Below are 25,441 nucleotides of genomic sequence, written 5' to 3'. Positions count from 1 at the left end.
GCCAATCTCATTGTCAGTCTTAGTGTCGGTCTCATTGAAATGACACGAAAGCATGAAACTAATCTCAGTGGACCCTCCAGTAACTGCTCAGGCACCCTAAATTTTTGTGGAGGTGACCATTTCCAAAACTTAACTATGAAAGAGAATTCATGGTATGATCTCACCTACAATGCCTGTGATAGATAAAAAGCTGTGAAAACAAAGAAACAAATAAACAATACCCAGTAACTATGTGGGAACAGGACGATGAATACTTATTAACCAATTATTTCCTAGTAGAAGACAGCAGTTTATTTGGCTCAGCTACTAACAGTGTCTTGACAAAGTGCTCACATAATGACTTGCGTGGGGACAGCATAACTAATAACTCATAGGAATGTCAACGAATCTGAGCATTGAAATTTCAGAAAGGATACCTTTCTTATGTGTTCCCAGAAGCAGCATAAATGCCAGGAGAGGATCATCCCACTTAATATTTATGTATTGATACATAAAAAGAAAAGTTCAGAATTCCTACAAGTAATTTGAACAAGCCGTACCTTTCCAAACACTTTATTAACTAAGTCTCTTCCTATGGTATTTTTATGTACTTCTAGAGTTTTAAAACTAGAGATACTTTGAAGACCATTCAGTTACCCGTTCAGCTAGGATTTTTTATTGAGGAAACGATAACCAGAATCACTGAGACTTGCTCAGGGTCTCACAGAATGTTAATGGAAGAACCAAGGCCAGAACGTAATTTTTCTGACCACCATCAAATTATTTTATCACTAGGTTATTTCACACACATTTCCAAGTTTATAACCTAGGGGTTGTTTGTCAAGATATCACATTGATACACTAGATTCATAGAACTCAGAAAATTTTATGACTAATCAAGAAACTATTGAAAAAAATAAAACCCTAAGTGAAGCACCACTAGAACACAGGTTTCTATCTGCAATATTAATACTTGAATAGTCGTTCCAGACACAGATTCTCAAGAAAAGAAAAGAAAAGAAAGAAAATAGAAGCAAGAAAGAAAATGAGAGAGTATATTGAATTTTTCCTTTAATTCACTGGTTGACTAGAAAAGTAAAATTTATGGATGGAAATATAGGAGACTGTTTATCTGTGTTTATCTCTGAGATTATAGAATTTAGTGTAAGATTGAATGACTTTGCAACTTTAATGGGAGTTTTTTAGTGTAGGTAAAGAGATCTCAAAAATGTGTCTAAGGTTCAGGTCTCATAATAGTGAACACTCTCAACAATACTTTGTAGATGTCCCATTTTACAGATAGAAATGTGAACAGATAGTTTAAGTGTGGCACAGGTCACTCAGTTGGGGTTTCGTGGAGAGAGAGCTCATGTCTAAATCGCACAAATCCATTCATATCTCTTTACTAAACCAGCATGCATCAATATAAGACCTCCTCTGAGGGTGTTCTTTGAGTTTAACTTTAAGTATGATGTCAGATATTTTAAATGATTTTATTTTGAGTTAATTATCACCTTAATTAAAATCAGAGAGCCATATTAATACCCAGCTCCATCGCAAGATGCTCTTTGTACCCGTCATCTTTCCCCTTCATCCATACCATTCACGTATTGCTTTGTCATATGAATTTATTATTAGAATACAGACTACAGATAGGGGAACCCTACAGTCCTGTGATAATTTAAATTGTGCATTTGGGGGCTTTTTCCAGCCCTGCTGCTTTTCTTGAGATCCAGTGACTAAAACTACAATTTCTAGACATTTTGTGGTTTGATGCATGGGGTTAAAACTGGTTCTGACTTTTTTTTAATTCTCTAGACAAATCAGATACTTTTAAAATCCAAATCTTCCAAAAAAATAGTAAAGAAGGCAGTTATTACTTAATTTTAAGCATTTTTAAAGCTGTGTTTCCAATAGCACTTACCTTTCCAGAACACTAGTACATTTGAAATGAAATTTGATTTACAAAACTTTCATTCTTCATTTTGTGTGTCTTTGCATAAAGCAAAATGCAACTGTACTTCATGACAGTAGTTACTTTAAAATAAAAATGATCTTAGACTATGGCTACAGATTTGGGTTGCTATCCCACAGCATCCTCTCTGTTGGTGCCTAAGTTCTTTTCATGTAAGCACGTATGGAGCACCTACAATGAAAGGGAGAGGGAAGGAGAGTTGAGAACATTTTAAGACAAAAGGTTTTGCTTTTGGGTGTGCTTTGGTATATCATCTCTAAATGTATTTCATGCCAAATTCCTTTCAAGAAATTTGCCAATATTTCAGTTTTATTTCAACTAAAGGAAGCAGAAGCTATTATCAGCATTGAAGTGGTGGCCTTTTTAAACATTATTTTTAGAATGTATTTTTCCACACCATACATCTGCACAAAAATCTTGTGTATGATCATAAAGTTCATAATTTCATAGACCCACAGGTCCTTGACCTGAGAGGGACCTTGAGACCATGTCTTTAGGCAAAGAAGGTGATATTATATCTATATGAACGATAACACAGCTAAGTAGTCATGCATGTAAATGGCTTTTACAGGTTCCCCAACTAACTTTCTTCCAACTTTGACATGTCTATATGAATAAAGAGGTATTTATGTCAGAAAACTATTAATTTTAGAGGAAGTCAATAGAAATGTATATTTTCGGCATGAAAGGGGGATCTGATTTAACTCTCTTGATTTGCAGAATTGAATTTCTATATGTTAAATAACATATCCAAAGTTATATAGGATAAGAAATAAAACCAAGGTCTCTTGATTCCTATTGAGTGCTTTTTCCTTACTCCATATATAAATTTGAAATGGAATTTGCAAGAATGTGGGTAGATGTGGATGTGTTTGATGTTTTTGAGTTTTACATCTCTGAATATAGTGATTTCGTTCTGATTTCTCCAGAATATGTATTGTCTATTTCATTCATAAACCACCTATTTTTCCTTAGTTATCTTTTTATGTCTGTGTCCTGACTTTCAAACTAGAATGTGAGTCTTTAAGTCTAAGCAAAGGGTATTAAATCAACTTGAATTACAACCAGTGACTGACACAGTACTTTGTGCATAAAGATGCTTAAAATAGATTTTACTGATTTAGAAGTTGATAAAGTCATTACATGTGATATTGAATTTAGAATAAGATATTCAGTTATCCAAATATTTAGATTTAGTACCCTCTAAAAATACTAAAATGACAATAAAGAATTAAACAAAAATCAGAAGTGATTTTGCTTAACAAAGTCATTTGCAAAAAAATTTCTCCTGTGTGCTTGAAATTATTTACCTATATGTTTCTAAGTATTTTTATTAACATATATCTTTACAATAGGAAACAATGGGTTTCAAAAAAAATCAATGAGATAAACTAAAATATTGGCTATTTAGAACTCTCAGAGAATAATCTGTCAGCATAACAAGTTTCTAATTCTTTACCCCTTATAAGCAATATTTAATAAAATTATTTGAGTGAAAATATTTAAATTATATCATACATTGCTCGATACTCTAAAACAGAGGAATTCTAAATGGAATTTAGCATCCTCATTAAAAGGTCCAGAAAACTTCGTTTTTTGTGATCATTTCTATAATTTTTTATAATTATTTTTCTTCCCTCGAACTAAGATGTCACCTATCACTTGCTGCTGTCAGTGTAATTACCTTTAGGTAAATATTTTCTCTAATTTCTTGAGTCTAAGATGCAGTTAATTTACTAGGTTTGTTAGAATTGTGTATAAAGTATACACAAATAGACTCTGGAATCTGAGGGCTTTCTTTTAAGTAGTAAGTGAATTTTAATTCCTGGACTTCATGAGTTAAATTTGGCTACTAGGTGACCAGGTTTAACTAAATTTATGTATTTTCCAGATATATGAGATTGATGAACTACCAACTTTTAGGGTATCTCAACTATAAATCTGTCATATCCCTAGAGGTTTAACTTGAGCAAATCCTACCTGCTTGATAAAATATTTGTTCCTACTGTATCATAAAGTCACCTCTGTATGATGTATTCTGATACTGGCTATGTCGATTTAAATAGAGACTCACTAATAAGTATGGATGTATTCTCATAGGTCTTGGCTGATTGCAAGCAATGCCAGCAACTCACCAGCCCAAATAGTTATCACCTTTACAAAATTGCCCCATCAGTGCTGCCCAAATTCTGATAATGCACTTTTTTTAACTTCTCCCAAACTCTCGAACTTCTCAACTTCCTTTATCTCACAAACTCTACCTTCTTGTTTTGTACAAGTTGGTAGGATTGCCACTGTCAGCTTAAAGATTTCCTCAATTCTGCTCTTATGCGGGTGGTTGGTAAAGGGCCGATGGAATGGGTATTTGTTTGTTTGTTTTGGAGGATTTATAGATAATCTAACTATTGATATATATGGTACAAGATATGGATCAAAGTTCACTTCTTTTGCACATAGATATTCAGTTTTTCCAATACCACTTGTTGAAAGACTTCTTGCTTCACTGAATTGACTCTGCACAGTTGTCAACTATCAGTTGTCCCTATACATGTGAGTCTATCTCTTACCTATCTGCTCTGCACCATGACCTAGCAGTCTGTCAAAATATCATAACTGTGGTAGTCAATTTTTAATGAGTGCAGTTTTAATGTATCCCATGAGCTCAAGGCAGTGATTCTCACAGACAATCCCAATAAACTTGTTTTGAAGCACTGCCTCTAATGAATGGCCCCAGGGTCTGGCTTTTTAAAAAGTTGTTTATGTATTAAGTGCTTAATATGCTGGCATTCAGGGCTCCCCTCAAAAAGTGCCATGTGCCTCCTTTCTCCATCTCTCCTCTGGGCACAAGTATGGAAACTTGCATCAAGAGAAGGAAGCTTGGGAATTTTAGCTGCAGGCCACTGTTTATATTCTTTTAATTCCTTCGGAGTTCAGTAGGAAGTAAAGATGGCCATTCAAGTGGAGTTGAGGAACTGGAAGAAAATACGGGATAACATTGTTTAACGCATAGCAGACCATGGCAAAATGTTAGGATATCAAATAATGTTTGAAGCTGTGTTAGCTTTGGAAAATCATTCACAATGGAGCTCTGAACACCATATTTTCTAAATAAAAGCCAATTAGATTCTATACATAATGTTCTCATGAATATCAAATGTGTATACTACAGCTCATCGCGTATCTACTAATTTAGCATGCATTAGCGTATATACTTAGTCATTCCCAAATTTGATTAATTTAGAAATTATTAAACACAAAGAAAATCTATAAAAGTTACATTCAACATTAAATATAAATTCAAAATTTATATAACAAATAATATACCAAATTACATTATCCCCTTCATCCCCTAAATTCCAGATCTTGTCTGCTATTTCCCATCACCTGTTTTTATTAAATCATTAAACTAGCCCTGTTAAAACTTCTAGATGTCTTGGGAAAACACTGTACTTTGAGTGGACCAAATGAAAATAAGCATACACTCTGACATCACACGATATTAGTAACACGAAGATATTGTGGAATGATACTCTTTACAATGAAGACACCCGAAGACAGGGATCATTAAGGGATTCACTAAAGGGCACAAATGGCTAATAAATTGCTGGGACTGGCAACCCCACTTCCACACCAGTTTTGTCGCCCTTGAAAATGAAGGGAATGAGTGATTGCTAAAAACCAATGTGCCAAAATGACTGTACGTAGCACTAAGGATTACAAAGATAAGACTCTGTGTCCACCCTGAAGAAGTTTAGCATGAGGTAAAAGGTGATGCACACATAAATATAGAGCACATATGGTGTGGTACTTGGGGCCACAAATTAAACTGGGTTCCATTAATGGGAGAAGAAGAAAAGGAAGAGAAAGAAGGGTGAAGAAGAAATAAAAAGGATCTCTTCAAGTTGCACCAAGTAGAGGCCTATGAAATAATCCTTGAAAGTGGGAATTTGAAAGCTGAAGGTAGAGACAGGAAGAGAACAGGAAAAATGCTGCTGCTGGAGAAAATACACGTGTAAAGATGAGATGTCAAGGTGCTCCACCTGTCTTCGCCACACACAGTGCTGAGACAGGCACTCCCCTGCAACAGCATCACCCTTTGGGATGACTTGCTCATTACTACGGAAGGGCCGCAGTTGCCATGGCACAAGGCACGTCCTCAAGACAACATCTGCACCTTGAGAGGGTGTCCAGCTTACATGCACCATTCCATGGCCTTCCATTTGAGACGGAGAGGGAAAAGAATACTAACTTGTTTTTGTGATGCCATTCACGAGAAGCAAGCTTGGTGTGCCATTCCAACACTCTTCTTTCTACACTCTTCTTTAAATAAAGGTGGAGAAAGCTTTTCATAAAAGTAATCCAGATTCCAGCCCTCATAATATCAACGTTATGGCCTGGCTACTTGCCAGCTTCTCTGGGATAGAGAAAAAAGCACCCTCCAATTTAATAACTAAATTAATTTTTTCCTCCCACAACAGCATGTGCAATTATTAAAGTCAGAAAGATCTTGGCAGCCTCTTGCACTGGTAAATAGAACGTTGCATTCTCATCATATGATTAATTAATGTTCCTGATTCAAGTAGATATGAAATCACTTTACATTCCTTGTGTTATTGAATAACCTAACGTGCATTTTGCTCGGGCCCTTTTTATATCCATGCAGTTAAATCGCAAGTAATAAGCCACAAAAGCCTACCTTTATGCCAAAGCACTGTGTGAGTTACAGAAAACAAAACTTGAGGATCTGCACCAAAGGGAGTAGGAAGACAAGGAGCTGGAGAGAAAAGAAAGGAAAAGAAAGGAAAAGAAAGAGGAAGGCAGTTTGTTGTTAGTCGATCTATCATGTCAGAGGAATCTGTGCTGCTTCATGCTTGCCCGTGGTTTTCAGTCTTATTTAGTGATTTCTTAATGACCTGTTTCCTTATTCACAAGTCAGAAACGATAAAAATAAACATGCTAACAATCAGAAAGCTGCCTGTGCGAGTCTTGGAAGCTGTAGGTGATTGGCCCCTGCATCAACTGTCAGGTAACGGTCTCCCTTGGGTTTCGAACCACATAAGCAATTCCCTAGGCTCAAGGGAGAATAAATGGGACATGTGGAGGATCCAAAAGGGAGACATTGTGGAAACTGTCTCTCCCTTTAGCATAGTCTGCACCCAGGAAGAAAGAGGGACGTTGTGCCCTCTAACAGAATTGTCTCAAATATTACAAAACAAACAAAAAAGACCAATTTATATGACACTTCCTACGCTGCTTTTCCCCCCTTTTTTACCCTCCCAAAACGACCAAATCTTTCTCTTAGCTAACTGACATAATAAGTTATTCAAATAGAAAACTAGCACAATTTCCCAGAAACCTCTGCATCATTAGAGAGAGTTGGGATTTCATTCCTTCAGACAACCTGTGGGATTCTAAGGGCATCTCAACGCTCAAGAGTGGGGCCAGTCCCTTAGCAAAGAGCCAGCCCATCAGACCCAGAAAACTACCTCTATATGCCAGCTGACTGACTCTCCTTGCAAAAGGTAAATACAGACGGAAATTCCAATTGTACTACAAATAGAAACTGAAAAAAAAAAATAGTCCAAAAAAATTGCCAGGAATTAGTAACCAACATGTGTAATGTTAAAGAAAATACAGTTATCTATTTTTAAACCACTTTCCTAGTCTGTCTCCTACATCACAGAATCATTTAAGTTTGCTTTTTTTTTTTACCAAATAGAAATACTTCATATGGAAGGAAGTACCCATAGATCAGTAATACGAAAAGAATAGACACCAGAACTGTTGAATAATTCAGGAATCTGCTAAAAAGATTTTAAGAATCCTACTTTTGTAAAACTCCGTTTAGAACCTTAATGTTGCTTTCTAGTTGAACTCCTAGAGTCCTGACGAGGGTTATTGAATCGAGCTGAGGTAATTGGTAACAGTCATGGACAGGAAAAATGATTCTGTATAAAACAAAATGACAGGCTCAGTGTCTCCCCGTCATTTCTTAGTTAAGTTATGCCCAGCGAAAGCACAGACCCTTGTAACCTCATGGGCTTTGCTGAAATACTATGTTTCTCAATCCTCAAGTACACTTTGCTTTTTATTTCTATTTCCTTCTAATTCCCACATATTCTGTTTGCCTTTTTCTCCCTAAAAATGGAGTTTAGTATATTTCTGTACCTTCTGAAATCTCTGATACATTTTATCACTCGGTGAATTTTAATTAAATTTAGAAGTAAAAATATAATCTAGAAACTAGTACTTATTTTCTACTATTAAAAAAAATGTACGTGGCTTTTCAAATGTCAATCAAAACTGAAAATTCTGACACATTTTCTAGGGCTGAGTCAGGAAATATGAATTCTACTCTAAATTTGAACCCAGAATTGCTGTGTGGCGTGAGCAGAACTTTAACTGTTTTTGACTCCCTTTCTCCCTATTAAAGAAATAGTTCTTACTTCACAGGAAAATGAGTCTGAAAGGCAAACATGATGGTAGATGGGGTTTGCTTTTTTTCTTGGAGAAATAGGTTGTCAAATTTAGAGCATCGTTATTATTTATGCTTGTGAAAACTAGAATAGAAGAAATTATATGTAGGCTTTTCTTCCATTTTCACTAAAAAAGGCATTTAAACTAAGATTTTAGGCTGTCAAATAATTAAGATCCAGAATGCAGAAATGTCTAAATCCAAATTTGTGATGTCACTGCTTATTTTTCTCCTCTAAAAACATGCCTTCGATTTCAAATATACAACACTGATATTAATAAGCTATGTTAAATCATAATATATCTTCTTATGGATCAAAGGCAGTTCTGAAAACAAAGTCTCACAAAACAGCATCAGTTGCCTCAGTAGTATGATATCTAGGGTTCGGAGGTGGAATCCAGTCAACCAAAAAGTTCGGCACTCACACAAGAAAACAATAAAAAGTAAGAACTCAGCGTGGAAAATTCTGCTCCCTTTAGTATGCAGAAAGCACAGGCTCAAAGTAGCTTCACCTGCCAGCTGTGATTAATTTGCTATTTCTTACAACGTCTCAGTTTGATTATTAATGATAATGATTTGATTTATGAGTTCTGTTCACTGAATATTCTCAATTTCCTAAGATGTATTCTTTGTAGGAGGGGGGTGTGTAGTCGGGGGAGGAAGGGGAAAAAACACTTGGGCAGATAGCGACTCAGGTAATAGAATGTGGCATCATTTACCTCTAGACAGTGGTTCAGATCTGTCTCCCACGTTTTCCTAAGGTGTACAGGGAGATCTAAAGGCCAGGAAGAGAGATTGTACATAATGAATGGGAGAGGGGTATCATGATGCCACCTCTGTTCTGAGGTTTTGTGTCTTTCTGTGTTGTGGGAATGGAGAACATTGGGGACCAGGGCTTCTGGATTTTAAGGCTTTTCTCTGTGCAGAATTATAGCATGTAAACCCTGAGACGTGAACTGCATATTAGCATCGTGTCATTCATGCATATATTAAGAAGCCGAGATTTTTAAGACGGTATGAAAAGATGCTGGTTCTCAGAAATGAATTAGAGAGAATTAAGGCAATTAGAAGAACTCTGAGGGGCAATGTGCAGTGTTGTTGGAATATCACATTCTCTACCAGCTGACCCCCTTGTTGATTACAGAAAAGAAAATGCAGTAGAAATTAATTTGGTGCCTTTCATGAGTGCAAAAATAACTCAGGAATAATTGATTTTTAAAGGTTGAAAATTACAAAGGCTCTTTTCTCCCTTGAGAAGTATCTTCTAGGAAAATAAGTGTAAGAAAGGAAAATAAGGCAATCATCTCTGCCCAGATCGTGCCCTCCCTGGGAGCCTGAGGATCTGGAAAGAGTTCAGAGCCCTCAGCACCACCTCAGTGAACTACCCACTTGGAGTGTCTGAGCCCCCAGTTCCACTGAGCATCTCAGGTCAAGCATTCATAATAGCTCATCTCATTGTTATTAAAAGCTTTCCATGGGCTATGCGCCTTAGATATGTGAGCTCATTAGTCATCGCAAGAAAACGATGAGACAATTCCTGTTACCCCATTTACAGAGGAGGCGAGTAAGGCTCAGAGAGGTTAAGTCACTGCCCCAGGGCACACAGCAAGGACGGGATGCTCACGGAGGCAGTCTGACTCCACAGTGCGATCATGGTGTCCTACTTCTCTGTCCCTTTTACCGAATCCTGGAAAAGGGTCCCTCAGTGTCTAGAACGATCTAGAAATTTCCCTTCATACCTATGCCTAGAAGATCGGTACCTAGAGCCAGCTGAAGTGCTCCCATTCACAAATGAAAACCCGGTTTACAACTGCAAGAGCACCCATCCCTGATCCCACCCCAGAAGGCGGTGCTTGTTTAAAATCAGTGACCTCTCCCAGAGACGTCGATTACTTAAACCTGATTTTAGGTCCCCAAATTGGCATTTGAGACAAGTATCTTGAGTTGGGGCTTCTTTTACTGAGTGCAACGGAGACCCTGGAAGGCTACGCAAAGCATCCCCTCCAGCCCTCCTGGCAGGCTGTCTCACGCCCTGAAGGATACGGGCTAACAGAGCCTCATCCTTCCGTGTGGACCCTCAAGGCCAGCCTCACCCACTCTCCAGGCCTCAGCTGCCCATGGAGATGTTGGCGATTTCCAAATGTATCCGTTCTTTCTAGACCTCTTACTTGGCTTCAGACCCGCAGGCCCCTGCCAAGTGGGCACCCTCACTCGGGAGTCCGTGTGGACGTCCAGTGTCACTGAGGTGACCCCGCATCTCACAGACCCTGCACCTCACAGACCGCGCTTCCAGAATCCGTCTTCCCAAATCTCTTCTTCCTCCCATGCTCCATTTTATCGCACCCTACCCGCGCCCTTCCCATCTAGAAATATGAAAACCTTGGTGTCCTTTTCCCTTGTCACCTCTACCAGATTAGTCACATTTATGCTAATGTTTACTTTCTAAATGGTTTTCAAAGCTGTCTCATCCTCTCCATTTAGATAACTAATGGTGCAAGTCAGGTTCTTATAACCTCTTGCCTGGATTATAATGACGAACTCCTCACTGGTCTCCCTGCCTTCAGCCTGGTCACCCTTGAAACCATCTTCCTTAGTGTCACCAACGGGACCCAGTGGATCGTCTTATTCCCTGCTTTACACCTTCCCACATCTCTCAAATTCTTAAGCATCAAATCTGCCCCTGCCTTCTCCTCTGGTCTCACCTTGTGACAATCCCTTCTCACACATCCTCCTAGCTAAGTGAGCACTTGATGCATCGTACTCCATGCCTTCACTGGTGGTTCCCTCTCCTAGGATGCACTTCCAGCCTCTAACCCTCCGGGTATTTTCCGCTCACATATTTATAGTGCCCTCAATAGCAGGGAGCTTAAAGCGGTTCTGCCTCTTCAAATTGTGGGACTTTATGTAATTTGCCTCACCATGTTATGAAAATGAAATACGGCTGAAATACATAATACAACATCTATATCTCTGCCTAGCTGTGTGAATTTAGGCCCGGCACTCATCTCTTGGTGCCACCATTTCTATGTCTGTAATTTAAGTGAATTGAACTAGATTTAGTGATTCTCTGAACTCTTGTGATGCACAACCAACGAGTCCTTAGACATTGACTCTCATATTTTTGTATTCAGATTTATCCTTTACAAGGCACTTTCATAACTATCTCTCCTTTGTCTCTTATAATGACCCTGTTATGTACATAAGTACATTTCCCACTTTACAGATGTTTTACAAACAGTTAACTAGTTTTAGGTAACAGAGCCAGCAAATGTGACTTAGTTCACTGACAGACCCACAGAATTCAGTGCTTCTGATTCCTAGCTCACTACTTCTGCACAGGGTATAGCAACAGCCTCATTAGTCATTTTAAATCTAATTCTCCAAAACTAGAGGAAAACAAAGCAAAAAAAATTATGATAAAATATTTATACATATGTGTATGTGTGTGTGTCTGTGTGTTTAAAGTATCTTAAACAAAATAAACTGTGTTCTCATATCAAAGACAAGAGTAGATATTCAAACAAGGATGTTTCTTCTGTGGTCTTCTGTACAAGACAGTTACTATAGAGTGTTCTTTATACTTCTGTCTCAACCTGCATCAGAAATAGTTAGAATAGTTAGGGACCTTCAGGAAACATGTGGAAGGACTCCAGAAACACCTGTTTTAAACGGTTTCTCTGAATTTATAACAGAGCCACACATACGGAGGTTACCTGGGGTCGTAGGCTGTCCCCAGATCAGGCGGCCAGCTGCCCTTAGGAGCATCAGGGAAGTAGGGGAGTGCAGAGCAGTTTGCCCTGCCAGCCCTCACACAGTCTGGAGCACTGATCAGGGGTTAACAATAATTTAAGCAGTCTGACTGTGTGCCGTCATCCTCCATCACACCTTCTCCTTCTACCTGCTTCAGAAACCCAGTTATCCTCCGTCATAGATGGAAGAGCTGCACTTCAATCAGAGTTCTCACACCAGGCCGATGGCCAGATTAAAAAGGGCCCCTCAGGGGCCAGAGGCCAATCACTGGACTGATAAGTGCTGCCAGGTCATCCAGCACTAGTGCACATCCAGTCACTGCAGCCACATCGTTCCTCTGGGGCTCATGGGTGACGAGCACTGAGAGCTTGCAGTAGTGTTCTCCCATTAAAGTTAGGTTTGGTTACATATCACAGAAAACTGGAAAGAAAAATGAGAGTAGGCTGGGGGAGGGGTGTTCTTCAAACACGTGCTCCCTGCCCCCGCAACGCCTGCTCTTGCCCCCTGTAAGGAGACACGCTCAGGTATCCTGCCCACTTCTGCTTCTGTCGTTAGCAGAATGTAGTCATCTTATTGCACGGGAGACTGAGGAACACAGACTTTGCCAGGCCAAAAATCAGGATTTGTTTACTCACACAGAAGAATGGATTCTTCCCTAGAGAACTAGCCAACTTTGACATATTGACAGACACCTTACTCCCCCTAATTCATTTTCAGTTGGCTGTTCAGTTTCTCAGATAATTGAGAGTGGAATACTGAGGAAAATAACTTTTAAAACTCAAAATTTCCCTTTCAGAGATATTGAACTGAGCAAAAATCAAGCACAAGAACTTTAACTTAGTTTATCTGATCAGCTAGCCATTTAACTATCTTCTGAAACAACAGGCCACAAGATAGATAGAAAGCAAAGAGACCTCCAACAGCTGACAATCCAGTGGAGGTTCAGACAGGCAGTTTAGCAGCATCAGGGTGTCTAACAACAGGTAACTTCGATTGGCCTCTCAACCCTAAAATGAGGACAGTCATGTCAGTATCATGGGTTTTGTCATGAAGCTCAGAGTACATAACACTGAGCATAGCGGTGAGCCCTGAGCACGTGCTCGCATCTGAATCTGAAGCAATGCCCAAGACGAACTCTAGGCGAAACTGTGGATGAAGCTACTGTCATCAGGATCCTACAGGATCCACCGTTCTCTAGACATGTCCCCTCTCTACCTCTTTCTTAGGTGACAAAGCGCAGTGCTGCCGGCAGAGCAGAGCCCCTCCCAGACCTGCTGTCAGGGCAGTGCCATGGTTCTGGACTTCAGACTCCCCATCCCCTCTTTTCAGCGCCAACAACTTTCACTCTCACATTTCAGGGAATTTTAGCACATTATCGAGATATAGAAGAGATAGATTCCCTTATGGCAAAATTGCTGTTGCATATAAGATTTTTCCCTATACCTGTTGTATTTACATTTTAACTTGAAACAAGTCTTTTCAGGCAAAAGAACTATATTTGGAGGTATAATTTCAGGCATCATCAATAAAAAAGAGAATATTTCCAATATGGTACCTTTTCAACTATATTCATGTGTATTTAATAGACAAAAAGTTGCACATACTCAATTGTTTTCATTGTTTTAATTTAATTAATATTTAATAGTTGCACATATTTTGATGAGTTTGGACATAGACAGACACCCGCGTTACCACCCACCACAAGCAAGCTAATAAACATACTCACCATCTCCAAAAGAGTTCTTTTGTCCCTTTGATTATTTAAAAAATTTTAACTGTTACTATTTAAATTCACTTTCTTGACCCCTCAACTGGTTATTTAGGTAGTCTTTCCTAAAATAAATAAACAAGCAAATAAGCAAGCAAGCAAGCTTGATGGGAAAGAATATTAAGGGAAGGAAAAGATAAACTCTGGCTTTTTTTTTTAAGGCTTCTACCCTCTAGCCCTCGCATGTCCAGATATATGTAGAAATGTTGGCAAACTCCCAAACATGCCAAAGGAAAGCTATTGTGCTTTGTCATTAAAAAACAAATATGGCTCATATTCGGAGCTCCAGTACTTCTGTTATGTCATACCCCAATCCTGGGATCAGTTAGTTTCATTTCACAGCTCGAGTAGAGAAAATGAAAATTCTGGGAGCATAATCTCAGGGATGTGGGGGTCTCTAGGCTCAACGTTAGCGTACCCAGGAAGCTCTCTCCCTGCCTTCCCCTTTGGATAAAGTCTCTGCCAGATGTCTGGGCTATCATCATTTCCAACAGCCATTTTAACATTACTTTTTATAAAATTAGATGGAAATATTCATATTTGAAGTACAACTTCACGAGCATTTAGGTTAGTTGCAGAAACGCTAAGAGTGAGGCCCACGAGGCGGTGTTCCGTCTAAAGGAGCATCCTGTGCTTGGGGAGGAGCCAGGGAGCATCTGGCCGGGCCGGTCCGCTTTGGTCATGGCCCCTGTAACCACTGCGAAACTAACACGGCCTGGTCGGGGGGCAGGGGCCACCGAGGACCCCGGAGAATTGTTCCTAAGTTGCTGAAAAAGAGATGCCTGTCACATATTTGTTTAATTCATGACATATCTTCATACACCGATGGGTTTTACTCTGTCGGAGCACAACGTGTGGGAGACAGCAACGTTATGGCCTAAGAACAAAGTAATTGATTAATACTGGGTACTGTAGGAGACATGCACTCTCCTTTATGTCCCATCCTAAACTAAAGACACAATACAAAGCAGAGATTTTTTTTTTTCCAGCCCGTTCCAGTGAAATCAAAGAGTGTTTGCAGGGCAAGCTCGCATTGCTGTGAGCTGGGAATGGAGCCCTCACTGCATTTAATGGATGTTCCATGCCAAGCTCCCCAACCCCTGGGGCTGAAAATTTCCCCTAAAAAGACCTGGAAGGAATTCAAGGTTGCTAAAGGCTTGAATAAAACTTTACTTAATGTGTATTGTACATTTTTATTACCCTGAGATGATACATTATAATTACCTTTTTAAAGCATGTGAGAAAACCTTAAACACATTATTAGCAAATGATAATATTCCCAGACCAAACCAGTTTGGTGCCGGTTTCTCCAGAGAAGAGAGTGGATGGCAAGCAGGACAGCACAGTGGCAAACATCTCGGGAGAAGGGACACACATGAAGCACCAAAGACCACAAGACTTAAAAGAAACAAATTAGCCTCTGTTGGAGCTGTATAGTCAAAAGACAGAAATCCTTTTGAACTGTGCAAGAAATTATATTGTGTGATTTTTGGATGTTCTGTAATAAATTAGCCAAAACAGAAATAGACGTTTTCCAGAATAAAGTGAATAGAGAAAAATCTTCTGGGAGGAATACTTACTTTAGCTTTTTTAGAAAACAAACCATTAACAGTTGAAATGGGCAGAATCAATTTCTTACGGTGTCTGGACACGAAAGAAATGGAAGTTGATTTTCATCCTTTTCTTCACCCTGCTTTAGTTCACCCAAACTTAAAATTTAGAAATCTCTCTGAGAAGGAACTGACTTAAGAATTCCTACAATCAAATATGCATTCTGAAGTCTTTTCAAGTGAGGTGACTTTTGAAAATTATTGAGCTGGGAATGAAGCTGATATCTTCTTCTGGAGACAGGCAGGAAGGGCAGTTGCAGGCTGGCGGGTACCTGTGGTGCACCCGTGGGCACGGGCAGGCTCTCCCCAGGAACCTCCCCTGGGCTGTGGGTAGGGCTGGCCTTCACCTGGAGGTGATGAACTGGAGATGGAGGCCGGCTCCTCCATGGCTCAATTTCAGATCAAAACAGATATTGTTCTGGTAAATGTCTTCGAGAAATCAAAACTTGAGAGCATTTAAAATCTGTCCCTTAGCATTATAATCAGGGAAGCTGGATTGGAAGTCATTTTGCAGGAATTTTCAGCATTAAATGTTGGTGGAAAGAGACTGACATGGTTGATAATGCCAGTTGGTTACCCAGGCACCTAGGGTGTAGCAGGCGGTTTACAGGAAGGTGCGGGAGGAGAAGAAGGGCTTGTCCACTTCTGCCCTTGTTAAAGTTCCCCTGATTGTATCTGCAAATTATAAGAGAGATGAATACAACATGCCAGTCATTTTCACTGTTTTTGAATACTCCATTTCTCCCAGACTTTTGAAATCCCATGTAATGAAAAAGATATAGGGCCTGGGAACAATGACTATTCAGTGGGGATGGTCTATGCCATGGGATAAAGTGTATTTTTTATTGTAAGTACAATGTAAATATTGGAAGTTTCCCCATAGTGCACAATATAAAGGAGATTGATATTGCAGTTTATGAATCCCTTAGGAAAAAAGATATATGAGAAAATTGTGTTGATAACTATTCCTGCACAATTTCAGGAGATAATAGAGAATATTTCCTTTTCCTGATCTTTTCTTTATTCTTTGAAACTTGCGATCCATTCAGGTTGGTCAGAACTGGCCTATAAGGTCATCAAAAGAGATAATATCTGATGCATATCTATGTAGCGAAGTCAGTCCTTTAATCTCTCAGCAATGGGCAATAAATATGCTATTATCATAAACTCACATCTAAACTGTCAGTAATCCAGAGGCTTGAGCAGTCATCTGGACAGTCTAGAAAGTCAATTTAGACAATTCTACAATGACGTTGGGTACTGAATTTATTAGATAATTCTACTTTGCCAATGTAGACGTGATCCAAGTCCAAATGAAAAAAAGAATTAAATACCTGAAGGCAGCACCAAAATGTGACCATTAGAAACCTGCATAAATCCACTAAAAACAAATTATATAAATCTCATTTTTAGACACTGTTGTTAGAACGGTTTATCAGGAATGCTATAACCTCTTGAACTTCAGTTTTAGCAAAATTTTAGTCAATGTCTTTCAAAGTCCTGAGGCAGTTAGATGTAGTAGAAGTGGAAATAAGTGAACAGGATTCCAGTCTGAGGCCTTCCTCACACAATATACGTTACTTGGAAAAGTTATGTCGCCAGTTCTTAGACAAAGTGACGGATCAAGTACATGTGGAAATGCTTCCCTCTGTTCCAAACACGTGGAAACGCACAGGTTCAGCTCTGTGAATTTATATAAATGTGAACAAATATGAATACACATATTTAAAACAGACAATTTGGTTCAAAAAGAAGAAAGGGAATTTCCAAGAAGTCAGAAGTAGAAAGGAAATATCAGTAAATAGGAGTTTAATTTTTGAGGCTTACAGCAGGGCTGAGACCAGAGGGCTGAAATTTTCAGAACTATTGCCATAGGACCAATATGAGATAGGATACCAAACCCCCATTCGTGAGTCTGGGGCCCAGCAACTTACGACTTGCTTTTTGACCAATGGGAGTTCAGAGTATAACCAAGCAGGGCTCCCAGGTCGTGGCTGGTACTCATCATGAGTAGGAACAGTGCCCCAAACCACTGCAAAGCCAAAAATGTGTCTTTTCCATGTGTGGGATTCAGAATCATTCCATTCAATCTGTCAGACTCTTTTGGTAGCAGTATAATGACTCCGTGCCGAAATACAACATGAAAGCCTAGTTCGAGGCCAGTGAATTTTGCAAGTCTTAGAGATAACTATGGAACTGCCCCCAAAATGAGGCTATGCAAACTGTATTCAGTGGGAAATAATTTCCATGGAAGTTAAGCTTAGGAAGAACCAATAGAAAACACGGGAAACTGTAACATTCGGGTCAGCAGCTCAGGTTGTCAGTTATGAGAAATATCTATAAAAATATCTCACTATGACTATGGTTTTTCAATTTCTGCTTTTAATTCTTCCCATTTTGCATGTGTATTGAAACTGTGTTGTTAGGTTCATGAAAATTCTGGATTATTTTGTTATTGAAAAAGTATTTTTTTATTTAATAATTACTTCATTTTACTCAAATTATGATTTTAGTGAAAAAAACTATTGTTAAAACTACATCACTTTTCTTTTGGTTATGTCTTTATCAATCTCTTTTATTTTTGTTCAGTGTCCCTATGTTAGAGTATTATTTATACACATCATTTGATTGAACTTTGCTTTCTAATCCGGTGTGATCATCTTTCTCCACTGGAGAATTTAGGTTTATATGTACATTGCTGTCTATTACTAATATACTTTATTAATTCTACCATAACATGTACTTTCTATCAGTCTGGTTATTTTTCCTTCTGTCTTCTCTTCTATTGGATTAATATTTTTTCTTTATTTTATTTTCTGCCTTTTTAGAAATTATACCAACTATATCATTTTATTTGCTTCTTGTTCATGATTATTCTTTGTTCTTTGGTCTACTGTGGAAATATCTCAAAGAAATAATTGACTCATCCATTTCTGTGGTAAATTGTATGTGTCAATGTGGCTGGGATACGGGATGCTCCCATAGCTGGTAAAACATTATTTCTAGGTGTGTCCGTGTGGGTGTTTCTGGAAGAGATTAAAATTTGAATCAGTAGGCTGAGTAAAGAACTCCCCTCCTCAGTGTGGGTGAGCCTCATCCAATTCATTGAGAGTCCAGATTGATCAAAAAGATGGAGGAAGGGTGAACTCTCTCTTCTTGAGTTAGAACATCCATCTCCTTCTGTCCTGGGACTTCAGAGCTCCTGCTTCTCAACCCTTCAGACTTGGGCTCAGACATCAGCAGCTCTTCTGGGTTTCCAGCTGTAAAGGGCAGTTCATGGGGCTTCTTAGCCTCCATAATCACGAGCCAGTTCCCATGATAAATCTCCTTTTATATATCCAGAGACATTCAATTGGTTCTATTTTGCTGGTGAACCTTGACTAATACACCATCTAAACTACAGGGAGTTGTTCCAAAATCCCTTTCTTCTACATATCCTCTCTTTTGAGATGAGTCGTGGAGTGTTAGAATTTCCCCAAGCTTGTCAAGAGGTAGAAGAGAGTGAGGGGCTAGGACCATGGTCCCTTCTCTGCCTCTCTGACAGCAGTTCCACTCTCAATCTCCATTAGTGGGGTTTTGTTCTGGATTTCACTCAAAGATGGGTTCTTCAAAAGTGAAAATAAGCACACAAAAGAAGCAAAATGCAATTTGAAATCCATTGGAAAGATAAAAAAATGAAATTAACGTAGTTTTTAAATTATGGGCTAAGTGGACCCAAGATGGTCAAACGTAAGATCCGTGGTGTTCTGCAGAGCTCTGCGTGTGTCTCTGACTTTTCATCATTTTTATTGATAGTTCTCAGTGCGAATACATAAACTGCGCTTTGGGCATTTTGTTTGTTACAACCTGGATAGATCTGTATAAAACACTGAGTACAAAACTGAGCAGAAAATAAAAGCAGCGTCTTCAGTGGCGATTTTCATAAATATTCAGTATTTTAAGATTTTTTAAATACAATTGCTAAGAGAGGATGGTATTAATCTGAATAAAAAAACTCAGAAAATATGTGATAGATGTTTCCAAAGATCTGAAAAATTATGAAAAATTTTCATATTCATAAAGAATTAAAGTGGCTCCAGAAAATAATACTAGAAAAATGAACAACCGACTCTAGGTTATTAATAGAAAGAACATTCTAGCAGTTATCACTGTTCAAAAATTATAATAAGCTCTCATTTACAGTGCTTGGTTTATCACTCAAGGCAGTTGAACATTAGATTTATTGGGCTGTTCTAGCCAGCATCCCATCCCCATCATCAGAGATACGCTCAAGTAGATAAAGATAACCTCCAATGCCATATGTTGCAAATTAAATATCTGGAGATTATATGTGTGGTATTAATTTGGTTCACAATGTCAAGTCATTTTAAGAAAGAAACATGAGTCAAAGAAACTCAGTCCTCCATCCCCCTAAGACTCACATATAACCTTGCCTACCACAAAAGCTTTTCTACCTTCGAAGCAGCCGAAACCAAATTATATTAAGGTTTTTTTTCTGGAAGTCTTCATCTAGCAAAGTTAATATCATCATTTCTTTATCAAGCCAGGGTCGTGCTCGCTACTCATATTATTTTTTTTTTAAAAAAACTAAACATATATTGTTTGGGTCTATGTAAATATATCAAAGAAAAGCAGGGGGATGATCATACACCATAAAAGCAGGTGGTTCTCTTGGTATTGGGAGGAACACACAGTTATGGGAAAGCAGAGAAATCCATAAGGTACTGGCAATGTTCTAATTCTCAATCAGGATGGTGCACACATAGGTTTATTTTATAATCTTCTTTAAACTCTACACGTAAGTGTTGCACGTTTTTCTGTATTATGCTGCATTTCTCAATACTTTTTAAAATGTGATTCAAGTAAGATAATCAAAAGAACAGACCCCCTTAACAAAGCAAGCTGGGAAAATTTCCAGAATTCCAAATGATCAGACAGTTTCCAAGAGTGGTAGGTCACACAAAATCAGGTTACTTCACATGTTAAAATTTAATTCTTACCTCTGTAGTAATGCCACTTTAGTTTTGTTAAAAAACTGACCAATTTATTTTTTAGTGACCAGTTGTATTGATGATGCACTAAAATAAAAATATGGAAAGTTTCAATTTGGTGACTAAAATCAAACGTAGAATCTCTTTCTTTTGATTTAATTGCATGGAATATGGAGGAAAATTAAATTTTGGAGAATAAACCAATTATTATTTATGGCTTATATATTGAAATCAGCCTATAGTTATGACCGAGATTAAGTAATTAAGTAAGGTTAGAAAGACAGCTGCAAAGATATTTTCAATATATCATAATTCAAGAATTTTATTGTAATTAAATGTTTGGTATCAGAATCTGAAATTATTTTTATATCCGGCTAATGAAAAATGCAATAAAAAGTTTAATTAGCAAAAATGCAGTGGATAAGAATATAATGGAAACAAACTTTGGGTGAATATAATCATGTTTTATGAATGTATGTTTAAGACACCATCAAGAGTAGTAATTAAGTTAAGGATAATCAAAGAACATTGTTATAGGAATATATTGATATGATAATTTCTTTTTAATTATTTTTAAACATTATATCCAAGGCTCTTAATGCATTTTTCTATTGCCGATTAGCTCTGTAATAAAGCAAGCATTTTCCTTGATTTCTATTATTATCTTGCTGTACTGTGTCAAAGAGGAGAAAAATGTCTACCTATTTCGCAGGGTAGGACAATAGTTAAAAAAGGAACAACTTAAGTAAGTTCATTAGACCTATAGCATGCAGTATAGACTCTGAGAGCTCCAACGAGTCACAAAATGCCAAGTGTGATAATGCATGAAAACACCAAAAGCTATATAGTGGTGCTCATGTTGGACTTCTGTTAGTGCGAGTTCTATCAGTTATCCAAGTGACTCACTCAGGCACAGTGACATAACTGGTCCATTCTTCCAGTTCATAGCTATGATGATTACATGCCACACTCACTTTTCAGGAATTAAAAATTTTATCATTTCAAATGCCAAGGATTTACTCCATTTCTCTCAGGTATAAATTTCAACTTTAAAACTGTTTCCAAACTAGTCCAATTGTACTATTGCTTTTGGATGCCCCTCAGGAATGCCGAATGTATCAAAATCAATCACTAATCTTTACTGAACGTTTACCGTAGTCAGGAACTCTTAGAGCTTTATGTGCATTTAATCCACAAAGAAATCCAGTAGGTTAGGTACTCCTGCTATCCCTGTTTCCAGAAGGTTGTGATTCTCAGTAGCTAGGACAAGTTTACACAGTGGGTGAGTGCTACATCGGACAGCCAATGGCTTGAGGGGAAAAAAGAAATTTTTGAATTCCAAAAGCTTGCTTTTCATTTGAAATGTTAACTTCTGGAGACTCTGATTATAGAGTCCATCTCATAAACCAAAGTGTGAGAGGGCTGCACAACGAAGTCAGAGTAATTTTCCCGTGCAGAGCGGACTGAGCACGATCTGGTCTGTGGGAAGGAGACTAGAGAAATCTGGTTGGAGAAAAAAGAGAACTAAAGGCTAGTATAGGACAACTTTCCCTTCTGCTGTGAGCAAGCATCTGAAGGTTTCATATGTGTGTGTCCAAGAGGTGACCAAAAGCAGCATCCAACTGAAAGCTTCAGGATCATAACAAAGGAATCTAACTGGTATACAAAGCACAAGTCATGCAGTGTGAATAAGCAGACATCAGAGGTGGGTGTGGTCAGAGCAAGGTGAAAACCCAAGGCTTGGATACCAAACAGAACCATCGACCAACCCCTGATGCCAGGAAAACACCCTCTTCTCTTCCCTTCCGGTGACAAGCAAGAAGAGTCAGAAATGAAGAGGGAGGAAATAGGAAGAATTCTCATTTGTTTAGCTACTCACAGGAATACATATTTAGATAGGAGGTGACTGAATCGCTGCCACGAAGGTCACACACTTCTGTTCCCGCGTGGAAACAGCGATGTTCTGCAGGAGAGAACGACTCTGGCCCGAATCCGTGTTTGCTCACTAAAAAACAAGAACAAAACCAGCAAAAACAAACACGCACAGAATTTCTCTCTCTCATTCTCATTGAAAGGTTTACTATTTTCTGTAACGTTTTCCCTGTTGCACAGGTTTATCTGCAGCAGTGGCTCTCCCAGCTCTTGCTGTTATGTTCCCTGTTCTCTGTCTCATCCACCGTAAATCAGCATTTACAAAGACAGGAGTCCATCGTCTTGACACTCTCTCCAGCCTTTTGTTACGAGCTGCACGAGCACAGGTCCCACATTCCCCTTCATGGGGATTTACAGTTTTCAAAACATTTTTAGCATCTTCTTCATTATGTTTTGAAAAGAAGCAAATATATATATATAAATTTACATATTTATATGCATATATATATATACATATTTTAAAGTCTGCTGTTAAAAAAATAAAAAGAATCAACAAATGCCAGAAACTCATTATGGAACAGATATGGATCTATAAACAGTGATCTCTAAAACCCTGTTCCTTCCGATTGGAGATAGGGTCCAGAATCCAACTAAACTTTACAAAATAGTCTTGCGAACCCCAGGAATGCTTAGGGCCCATATAGGCATTTTATCATCTGCATACTGCCAGTATACTATCTCTAGGTGGGCATGGGTTTGTTTGATATTAAATTACACAAATACTGAATTAATTAATTAATTAATTAATTAAATTGTTTGGTTATTTTTTAGTGAAGCAACCCTTGGTTGACCTCACAGATTGCAAGGACCTTATCAGCTTACAATCCCTTATTTTTTTTTTTTAATTTTTATTTTTTACACCAACAGCACCTAGTCTTCCTAGGTGGTCTCCCATCCAAGTACTAACCAGGCCCAACCCTGCTTAGCTTCTGAGATCAGCCAGGATCAGGCTTGTTCAGGGCGGCATGCCTTAGACACGAATACTGAATTTAAACCACATAAACTCAAAAAAAAAAAAATGTGAAACCTAGATACTATTGAGGATATCAGGTATGCCATATAAAACAGCAACCATATTAGAAAAACCACCTAGTAATCTAAAGGAAAAATGCCTAGGAAAAATGCATAGGAAGACTATGGAAATAATACCTGCCCTAGTGCCTCAGAGCTCTGGCTATTAACACAGACACTATGCACGTAAAAGGAGTAAACGTGACCTTTTATCCTGTGAGTCACATGGGTCTGAACTCAGGATGTTGGATAATAGACGCCATCAGCATACTGTGGGGTAATTAGGAGGAAGCTGTTCCAAGGCAGCAGAAAATGATGGGAAGGGCAGAAAAAAAATGGGACCTGGATTCCAGGCATAATGTTCTTTGGAAAGTGGGAGGAGAATTTTTTAAAAACCACCTGTGAGCTTAGGGAGAGAAGAAAAATTCAAGAATCAAATGAACAGTCTAAAGGATGAACCTAGGAGCAGATAGGACAGGATTCGAGAACTAGCTAGGTAGCTTGTTGGAGCGCACAATGCTTAGATCCAGTCTCCATTCACCATTTATCTTAGAATCTTACAGAAATAATTTCTAAAGGTAAAAATTAGTTTATCTCATAGCTTTTTTTCCGCTTAGAAATAGAGTTTCTAGGAAGGAGAAGCCATGGAAAATAAAAAATGATAATAAGAAAGTCCAGTTTCAAAATATTACCCCATCTTACTTGATAATCCTAAATCTAATTTAACTTGTAGAAAATTCATAATTGGATATAAAAAAACTTTATAATTGGATATTAAAAAACCTAAATTTTAAATACATGTGGATGAGATGGTTCTACTTTTTGTCTCTGAGTACCTTTAGTCTATACTAACTGCTCTTACATGCATCATCTCGTTCTCTCCAGTGATCTACAGATAAAGCAGGACAGATATTAAGCTCTAGTTCGTAGGCTAGAATGCTAAGATTCCAGACAGTGTAAGTAATCATCCCAAGGTTGCACAGCCAGTAATGAACAGAACTGAGACCGAACACCTACATCTCACTGACTGACTACAGTCCGCAAGACGAGAGGTAGACAGTTTCTGTTTTGGAGGCGGGGACGTGTGTAGACATAGACTTTGATTCTTATTGAACTCCAGAAGAGAGAGCAACCTTCCAGGCTCAATGGATGACACCAACATCCCCATTTATCCAACAGTGGGTCTAAATCTCCTTGGAAATTTGGATAACTTCCCACAGAAAATACAGATTGCCATCCACAGAAAATAATGCTAAGGAGACTTCCGGGATTGGAGACAATACTCTGATATAAGAGAGAATCCTATCACTTTACATCCTATCAGCGAGTCTACTTTGAGAATGTACTAGATCTTGTGCATCCAGGCTACTTTCAGATAAAAGAGCCTTGGTTTCACTTTGGCCAACGCTACTGATTTATTTTGGAGCTATCCAGAGTGCTCATTGCAGAGCATAGGTGTCCCTTTATCCAAAGCAAATGGCTTTTTTGGGGGGTGTGGGGGCTAGAATCACGATATTTTATTTCACACGTGATTGAATTACTGAAGGTCTGGCTTTCATAAAGAATATAGCATCCCTACTTTCAGAATTGGCCAGTGTGGACATTAACAGAAGCAAACCAGAGACATTTAAACAAACATTGATCAGCGATTGACTGATTTATACACACTGAGTATTTAAAAAGCATCAAGAGTCATACTTCAGCCAAAGCATTTTATATTTATATATTTTTAAGGCCTGGAATTACTGAATAGTTAAGCTAAGAATGTTATCAACTTTAAAAAAACAAACAAAAAAAAAACGTTTTTACCACAACCTATAGTAAGTGAAATGGTAAACACACACACATACACATGACACACATACACACACAGAGCAAACACTTAACCCTGTGATATTTCCTGTTCTGTTTTAATTTATTGGAAAACATAGTTTCATGTCCCACTGATAG

General features: G+C 38.3%; 1 pseudogene; it reads right to left on the bottom strand.

Annotated features, from left to right (window-relative positions):
- Nucleotides 1-23,337: 23,337 nt before the first annotated feature.
- LOC120610114 (uncharacterized) lies at nucleotides 23,338-23,457 on the bottom strand (annotated as a pseudogene).
- Between the last annotated feature and the right edge of the window lie 1,984 nt (nucleotides 23,458-25,441).

The sequence above is a fragment of the Pteropus medius genome, unplaced genomic scaffold, assembly GCF_902729225.1.
Source record: "Pteropus medius unplaced genomic scaffold, Ma_sr-lr_union100, whole genome shotgun sequence".
Lineage (NCBI taxonomy): Eukaryota > Metazoa > Chordata > Mammalia > Chiroptera > Pteropodidae > Pteropus > Pteropus medius.
Note: the sequence above shows the minus strand (reverse complement) of the source record. Positions and strands in the feature narration are given on the sequence as shown.